Consider the following 9,170-nt stretch of genomic DNA (forward strand, 5'->3'; position numbering starts at 1 on the left):
ACGCCGCCGATCTCCCCCACCACCTCCGCCATGGCTCCAAAAGCCGACAAGGGGAAGGGCGTGAAGTCGGCCGAGGCGCAGCGGCTCGCGGTGCTGCGGAAGGAGCGGGCAATCTTCTCCCCCCAGCTCGGCGCGAAGGAGCTGAGGCAGTACTTCTACCTCTTCTGGTCGACGGAGACGCGAGCGCATCCGCGCACGAGGGTACTCCCGGCCGCCGCATCGGAATTGGCTCCAAACGGGTACCCATTCTTCGCGCTGTTCTTCTATTGCGGGCTCTGCCCGCCCTTCTCGGAGTTCTTCTGCGACATAATGAACACCTACGGACTCCGCCTCCTTGATTTCACCCCCAACGCCGTTCTGACCATGGCAGTTTTCGCACATTTGTGCAGAAATTTTGTCGGAGTCCACCCCAACGTAGCCCTTTTCCGCCACTTCTTCATGCCTCGAGTCAAGAGAGGAGAGCCGCTTGCCGGAGGGATCGCTTGGATCTCGGGAGTCGGCAAGAAGGAGGCGTATCTGGAGGGTGAGCTTCGTAGCAAGTGGGAGGAGTGGAGAGCGGAGTGGTGTTGGATCGTTGAGGAGAACCCGCAGCCGTTCACTGCCCTGCGCCAAGCTCCCATAGTGCGCGGCAACGATTGGAGCAACGTGGCCCCGAAGGACGAGAGGCTGAAGATCGCCATCACTAGGATCCTTCGCCTCAGGCTTGCCGGGCTCACTGTAGGCGCTGTCGGTGCAGATTTCCTCCGCCGCCGCATCGCCCCCCTGCAGGAGAGGGGGAGGCTCGCCTGGGAATTCAAGAACTCGTCGGACATCATGAGGCTGCGGCCGGGCCTCAACTACAATTTCACCATCCTGGAGTTGGATGCAATGCTCCTGGAGTTGTTCAAATGCGATCCCAGCACCCATTCACGCTGCCGAGGGGCGTAGTTCCATTGTGCAATAATTCTTCGCTTGACCGGATCCGCGCCATGATGCCGTTGTGCGATTCACATGGAATCATTCCAACTCGGCAAGAGCCTGCGGATGACGTCGTGCAAGCGTTCTTCGACAACTTGGAAGAAGTGCCGGTCCGTGCTGACGAGCAGAAGAGCCTCACCCGTGACACCACCGACGAGGAGCTGCAGCGCATCGCCACTAGGGCGGAAGAGGTTGCGGCAGCAGCTGCCGCGGGCGCGTTCGGGTTCACCGTGGAGGAGGCAGAGGCAGCCAAGGCGGCAAGCCTTGCCCAGCGCGAGGATTTTGCCGGCGAGGAAGATCTTGCCGGCCCTGAAGACGAGCCGAGCGAGCCTGGTGAAGAAGAGCCCGAGCCTTCAGAAAGCTTGCCGCAGGCGGAGCCCCCAACCGCGCCAAGAAGGCGTCTTTGCAGGGCTGTGGACGTGGCGGGGCGGCAGACGGGTCAACAGCCGCTGAGACGCGCGACACACTCTACCGCGGCAAGTACCGTTGCCGCGGGAGCGCCTCATCGGCAAGCACCCGACCGCAGTTACGCGATCAGGGTGGTCCTCAATATCAAAGATGATAGGCGTGCTGGACCACTTCAGAGGCTTGCGTGACTCGATGGGTGGTTCTGCTGCATTAACTTCCCGCACCCACTGCTTGAGCTGGCGGTGCGAAGTATGTAGAGAAGCACCGCCGTCAACGCACAGGACCTCTGTGGCTTTCTGGAACTCCTGCGCATCAGTCTCCTCATCATCCATGTCTTCATCATCGTCGTCATCTTCATCCTTGTCGCGGCCGCGAGGAGGTCTGTCTCCTTGCCACTTCTTGGCCTTGCCGCGGCGTCCTCCTCGGCCGGGACGTTTCTTGCCAGATCCTCCAGCACCTTCCTGGGCTTTCTCCTTGTCGCGCCGCTCGTATTCAGCTTTCTGTTGCTCAACAAGCTGCTCGACTTTCTTGCAGCTCTGGAGATCATGGCCCTTGGTGATGGGGTTATGTACCTAGGGTAGGGTCATAGACATGATCTAAGTACCTTACCCAAGGACACCCTTAGAAGAAGTCACCTTCTAGTCGACCAACGAGGGACACACTCGACTGACTTGAAGGACTCGACCACGAAGACTCACTCGACCACCGGAAAGTCAAGAGGCACTCTGCACTGCAACGGCCTGTAATCAAGTAGACTTTATGATAGTAAAGGCACTTTATGTGGGGCGTTACCAGTAACGCCCCAGACTTAACTCACCTTAAACCCTCTCCTGCGTGGGCTGGCTGGGGTCCTGGCGCACTCTATATAAGCCACCCCCCTCCACAGGCAGAGGGGTTCGGCACCTTGTAACTCATATACTCATAATCCACTCGACCGCCTCCGGGCTCCGAGACGTAGGGCTATTACTTCTTCCGAGAAGGGCCTGAACTCGTACATCTCTTGTGTTTACAACCTCTCCATAGCTAGGACCTTGCCTCTCCATACCTACGCCCCACTCTACTGTCAGGCTTAGAACCACGACAGTTGGCGCCCACCGTGGGGCAGGTGTTTTAGCGATTTTGTGGAGAAGTTGCGATTCTTCCGAGTACTTTCATCATGGTGTCTGCTGGAGTTTTGGTCGAGGGTCAAGAGATCTGTCTCGGCACTCTCACCTTCATCGCCGACGACTCCGCATGGCTCCAGGAGGCTCCACTCGACGTAGATGCGCTCCCCGTCCGCGGTGCGATGCATTTTCGCGCATGTGTCCGCGGCGTTCTGCTGCGGCAACCGTCGACCCAGTATCGGTCGGCTCCTCTATTGTCCACCCTCCCGGTCTCCCGCCAGCGCAAGCGCTCAGGCCGGTCGAGGCTTCAGCGATGGGTGAGGCACGCGGTGGCTCGCCAATCGGCCACCACCCAAGTTGCGGCAATCGAGCCCAACGAATCTCTCTATGGCTTGTTCGATTAGTCGACTGGCTCCGTAGAGACGGCATCCGAGTGCGGTAGCAGTGATCCAGCGGCCGAAATCTTGATGGTCGACGGGCCCCGCAGTCCCCCTAGCTTCGCCCGTGGCGATGGATCAGGTGACGGAGGCGACCCCGCACGACGCCACGAAGAGTACCAGCCTGAGCCACTCGACTCTCTGCAAAGAGAGGAGCTTCGCCGCAGGAACGTGGATGCCCTGCGTACTCCCATCGCAGGAGAAACCCCCGAGGCTCGTGCCTTGGAGGAGGCACGTCTGGCCAATTTGGCCGAGCGCACTCGACTGGAGAATCTTCAGCGGGCACTCGACGAGCGCGCGCGGCAACGAGTACCCGACACCAGTCGACGTCAACTCTTCCCGCCGACTCAGGTATATCGAACCCCAATTCAGAAGTTAGCAGCAGCGACCCGTATAGCAGAGTCCATCCAGCCTTCGCAGTCGGAAGCTGGCAGAGGTTTGCTGCAGATCAGGGATTTGCTTCGGGCAGCAGGAGATCAGAATTCAGCCGTGTCTCAGTCGCGCAACAGAATTCACAGTCGATCCGTCACTGTGAATACGGTTCAGTCGGCGCACAGCCCCAGATCGCCTCCGCGGCGTGAAGGGCGCGGGAATCGGTGAGATCAATATGACGACAGACTCGACCGAGATGACAGGCGTCGAGTGCCCAATTCCCCTCCGAGGGGTGGGTCTTACGCTCCTCGGCAGCCAGATGACAGGCGTCAGTACAGTTCAGGGCGAAGGGTTCCAGTCGACCCCAGAGAACCAGGCTTCGACGCGCGATCCATTATCGTACAAGGGTTGGTCGACCGGAACAGAGCCCATCGAGGTGGACTCGACAGAGATGTACCCACAAGCAGTCGAGTGCATGTTTCTGGTCCTGAATGCTTCAGCAGAGCTATCAGAGCCGCAGTTATCCCTCCCAATTTCAGGTTGGCGACAGGAGTCAGCAAGTTCACTGGTGAGTCTAAGCCTGAAACTTGGCTTGAAGACTACCGAGTGGCAGTTCAGATCGGTGGGGGGAACGACGAGGTGGCCATGAAGCACTTGCCCCTCATGCTGGAAGGTTCTGCCAGCGCATGGTTGACTCAATTACCTCCTAGCAGCATTTACACTTGGGAAGATCTGTCCCGAGTGTTCATCAGAACGTTTGAAGGAACTTGCAAGCGACCAGCTGGATTGACAGAGTTGCAAGTCTGCGTGCAGAAGGCTAATGAGACTCTCAGAGAGTATATTCAGAGGTGGATCACTTTGCACCACACTGTGGAGAATGTGTCTGATCATCAGGCAGTCTGCGCCTTCAAAGATGGCGTCAAGAACAGAGAACTGAGTTTGAAGTTTGGTCAAACCGGTGACATGACCTTGAGTCGGATGATGGAGATTGCTACCAAGTACGCCAACGGCGAAGAAGAAGACCGACTCCGAAGCGGCAAGCACAAGCCGAGTCAGTCGGAAAAAGGAAACACCAGTCGGAAACAGAAGCGGAAGGCTGAACCGGCAGCTCCTGGAGAGGCTCTGGCCGTGACTCAAGGAAAGTTTAAGGGGAAACCAAAAGGATCCTGGAACCCCAAGAAGGTAAAGGATAAAGAAGGGAACGACGTAATGGATATGCCATGTCACATCCATACGAAGAAAGACGAAGAGGGGAATATCATCTACCCGAAGCACACCACTCGCCAATGTCGACTCCTGATCCAGCAGTTTCAGGGAAAACAGTCTAAGGACAAGGAGAAGGAGTCGGACAAGGCCGAAGACAAGGAGGACAGTGATGGAGGATATCCGCATATCAACTCCACTCTGATGATCTTCGCTGATGTGGAAAGCAGAAGTCGACTGAAAGTGATTAACCGAGAAGTGAACATGGTTGCCCCAGCAAAAGCAAATTATCTGAAATGGTCTCAAACACCCATCACATTCGACCAATCTGATCACCCGACTCATATTGCCACCCCTGGGAGGCAAGCTTTGGTGGTTGATCCAGTTGTCGAAGGCACTCGACTGACAAAGGTGCTGATGGATGGTGGAAGTGGGCTGAACTTATGGTATGCGGACAAATTGAAAGGTATGGGCATTCCGATGTCCCGACTGAGCACTAGTAACATGAGCTTTCATGGAGTAATACCAGGGAAGAAGGCCGAGTCACTCGGCCAGATAGCATTTTTGGTGATTCGAAGCATTTTTGCAAAGAAAAGTTGACGTTTGAGGTCGTGGATTTTCAGAGTGCATATCATGCCATTTTGGGGAGACTAGCTTACGCGCGGTTCATGGCTCGACCATGCTACGTATACCTCAAATTGAAGATGCCCGGTCCCAAAGGAGTGATCACTATCACCGGTGATAGGAAAAAGGCAGAAGACTGCTTTCAGAAGGGCTCCAAGATTGCCGATTCCCAGGTGACAGCAGTCGAGTTCGAAGAATACAAGCAAAACGCAGATCTGAGTGACTTGCTGCGATCCAAGAAGCCCGCCACAGAGTCTGCTTTCCAGTCGTCCGGTGAGACGAAGCCTGTTCACATTCACCCGACCGACCCCGAAGCAGCTCCGACCCACATCTCCACAACACTCGACCCAAAATAGGAAGAAGCGCTCATCCAGTTCCTCCGTGAGAACTAGGACATTTTTGCATGGAAGCCCGCTGACATGCCAGGTGTTCCCAGGGGACTGGCTGAGCATCGCCTAAGAGTCGACTCATCTGCCAAACCAGTCAAAGAGCATCTTCGGCGGTCCGCTGTCCAGAAGAGAAAAGCCATTGGTGAAGAAGTGGCTCGACTGTTGGCGGCAGGATTTATCCGAGAGATATACCACTCCGAGTGGCTCGCTAATGTCGTCATGGTTCCTAAGAAGGACAAGTTGCTCCGAATGTGCATTGATTTCAAGCACATCAACCGGGCCTGCCCGAAAGATCATTTTCCTCTCCCTCACATAGATCAAATTGTTGACTCGACCGCGGGATGTGAGAGGCTATCTTTTTTAGATGCCTACTCCGGGTACCACCAGATCCGTCTGTACGGACCCGACGAGGTAAAAACAGCTTTCATCACTCCATTCGGGTGCTTCTGCTATATCACCATGCCATTCGGCCTCAAGAATGCCGGAGCCACATTCATGCGAATGATTCAGAAGTGTCTACTCACTCAAATCAGTCGGAATGTGGAAGCTTATATGGATGATATTGTTGTCAAGTCACGAAAAGGTTCCGACCTGCTCGCTGACCTCGCCAAAACATTTGCCAACCTCAGAAGGTATGATATCAAGCTCAATCCATCAAAGTGCACATTTGGAGTTCCTGGTGGCAAGTTACTCGGTTTTCTTGTTTCCGAACGGGGAATCGACGCTAACCCAGAGAAGATTGGCACTATTCTCCGAATGAAACGCCCTGTGCGAGTGCACGATGTCCAGAAGCTTACTGGATGCTTGGCCGCATTAAGTCGATTCATCTCACGACTCGGTGAAAAGGCATTACCTCTTTACCGACTGATGAAGAAGACAGACAAGTTCGAGTGGAATCCAGAAGCTGATGCAGCGTTTGCCGAGCTAAAAGCTCTTCTCTCCACCCAGCCGGTGCTTGCTGCTCCAATCAGCAAAGAGCCTCTGTTGCTCTATATCGCAGCCACAGGACAAGTCGTCAGTACTGTGCTAACGGTCGAGCGGGAAGAAGAAGGAAAAGCCCTCAAAGTTCAGCGCCCAGTGTATTATTTGTCTGAAGTCTTGACTCCATCCAAGCAGAGATATCCTCATTATCAGAAGCTTGTATATGGAATATACATGACCACAAAGAAAGTTGCTCATTATTTCTCTGATCATTCCATCACAGTCGTCAGCGACGCTCCACTATCAGAGATTTTGCACAACAGGGATGCAACTGGTCGAGTGGCCAAACGGGCGATTGAGCTTCTTCCCCTTGACATCAAGTTTGAGGCAAAGAAAGCCATTAAGTCCCAGGCAATAGCAGACTTCCTCGCCGAGTGGATTGAACAACAGCAGCCGACTGAAGTTCACTCGGAGCATTGGACCATGTTCTTTGATGGCTCTAAGATGTTGAATGGTTCCGGTGCTGGGGTTGTCCTGGTTTCCCCCAGAGGAGATAAGCTCAGATATGTGCTCCAGATTCACTTTGATTCCTCCAACAATGAGGCAGAATATGAGGCCCTCTTATATGGGTTGCGCATGGCCATTTCACTCGGCGTCCGTCGCCTGATGGTCTATGGCGACTCGGATTTAGTGGTCAATCAGGTGATGAAAGAGTGGGACGTGAGAAGTCCAGCCATGACTGGATACTGCAGTGCAGTGAGGAAGCTGGAAAAGAAGTTCGAGGGGTTGGAACTCCACCATATACCCCGACTGAAAAATCAAGCAGCTGATGATCTAGCAAAGATAGGTTCCAAGAGAGAAGCCATTCCGAGTGGTGTGTTCTTGGAGCATATACACACTCCGTCAGTCAAAGAAGATCCTTTCACCGAAGAAACTCTGCAGCCCAAGAGTGCCACAGATCCGACTGAGGTCGAAGTCCCAGCGGTGGTCGACTTGATTATGGAGGTCTTAGTGGTCATTCCCGACTGGACAGTTCCATATGTCGCGTATATCCTGAGAAAAGAGCTTCCGGAGGATGAGGAAGAGGCTCGACAGATCGTCCGTCGATCTAAGGCCTTTACCGTAATCAAAGGACAATTATACAGAGAAAGCGCGACTGGAGTTGGTCAGAAGTGCATAACACCAGAAGAAGGTCGACTTATCCTCAATGATATCCACTCGGGAACCTGCGGTCATCATGCGTCCTCTCGGACCATTGTGGCCAAAGCATACCTAGCCGGATTTTATTGGCCAAAGGCGAATGAGATGGCAAAAGAGATAGTGGATAAGTGCGAGGGATGTCAATTCTACTCGAATATGTCACACAAGCCTGCGTCAGCTATGAAGACCATCCCACTCGTCTGGCCTTTCGCCGTATGGGGACTGGACATGGTCGGTCCTTTGAGGACAGGACGAAGTGGCTTCACGCATGTACTGGTGGCAGTCGACAAGTTCACCAAGTGGATCGAGGCTAAACCAATCAAGAGCCTTGACACCGGTACTGCTGTTAGCTTCATTAGGGAACTAATATTCAGATATGGAGTCCCACACAGCATCATTACGGATAATGGGTCGAACTTTGACTCAGAGGAATTCAGAGCTTTCTGCAACTCCCAGGGCACACGGGTCGACTACGCTTCAGTCGCCCATCCGCAGTCGAATGGACAAGCAAAACGAGCTAATGGACTGATTCTTAAGGGATTGAAGCCTCGACTGATGCGTGATCTCAAACACGCGGCTGGAGCTTGGGTCGACGAACTTCCCTCAGTACTCTGGGGACTGCGGACCACACCTAATCGGTCGACCGGAAGAACTCCATTCTTCTTGGTCTACGGAGCTGAAGCAGTCTTGCCGAGTGATCTTCTCCACAATGCTCCTCGAGTTGAAATCTACAACGAAGCAGAGGCTGAACAAGCGCGGCAAGACGCAGTAGACCTTTTAGAGGAAGAAAGGGAGATGGCTCTGATCCGGTCGACCATCTACCAACAAGATTTGCGTCGTTTCCACGCCAGAAATGTGAGAGGTCGAGCCTTCCAGGAAGGAGATTTGGTTCTCCGAGTGGATCAGCACAAACCACACAAGCTTGCTCCTTCTTGGGAAGGCCCCTTCATCGTCACCAAGGTTCTCCACAACGGGGCGTACCGTCTTTACAACGTCGAACATAATATCGACGAGCCCCGAGCTTGGAACGCGGAGCTACTCCGCCCATTTTACACTTAAGTTTTATCACTCGGATGAGTTGCAATAAAATACTTCTGTAGTTCATGGACCTCAAAATAATAGTGTCATAGTTCCTCCATAATTTCTGTCACTTTTTTATTTTTGTCCACATAAAATTCCCCCTCAGTGGGTGACTTAGCTGCGAATCCGTTTCGCCTAAGTTTGTAAAAATCCTACCGAGTGGTGAGCCAGGCTCCCACTCGGAGGCTTAGCTGCGAATCCGTTTCGCCTAAGTTATAAAAATCCTACCGAGTGAGGAGCAACCCTCTCACTCGGGGGCTTAGCTGCAGCCCTGTGCTCGCCTAAGTTACGAAAATCCTACCGAGTGGTGAGCCAGGCTCCCACTCGGAGGCTTAGCTGCGAATCCGTTTCGCCTAAGTTATAAAAATCCTACCGAGTGAGGAGAAACCCTCTCACTCGGGGGCTTAGCTGCAGCCCTGTGCTCGCCTAAGTTACGAAAATCCTACCGAGTGGTGAGCCAGGCTCCCACTCGGAGG

This window comes from Triticum dicoccoides, chromosome 6B (assembly GCF_002162155.2).
Source record: "Triticum dicoccoides isolate Atlit2015 ecotype Zavitan chromosome 6B, WEW_v2.0, whole genome shotgun sequence".
NCBI classification, from domain to species: Eukaryota; Viridiplantae; Streptophyta; class Magnoliopsida; order Poales; family Poaceae; genus Triticum; species Triticum dicoccoides.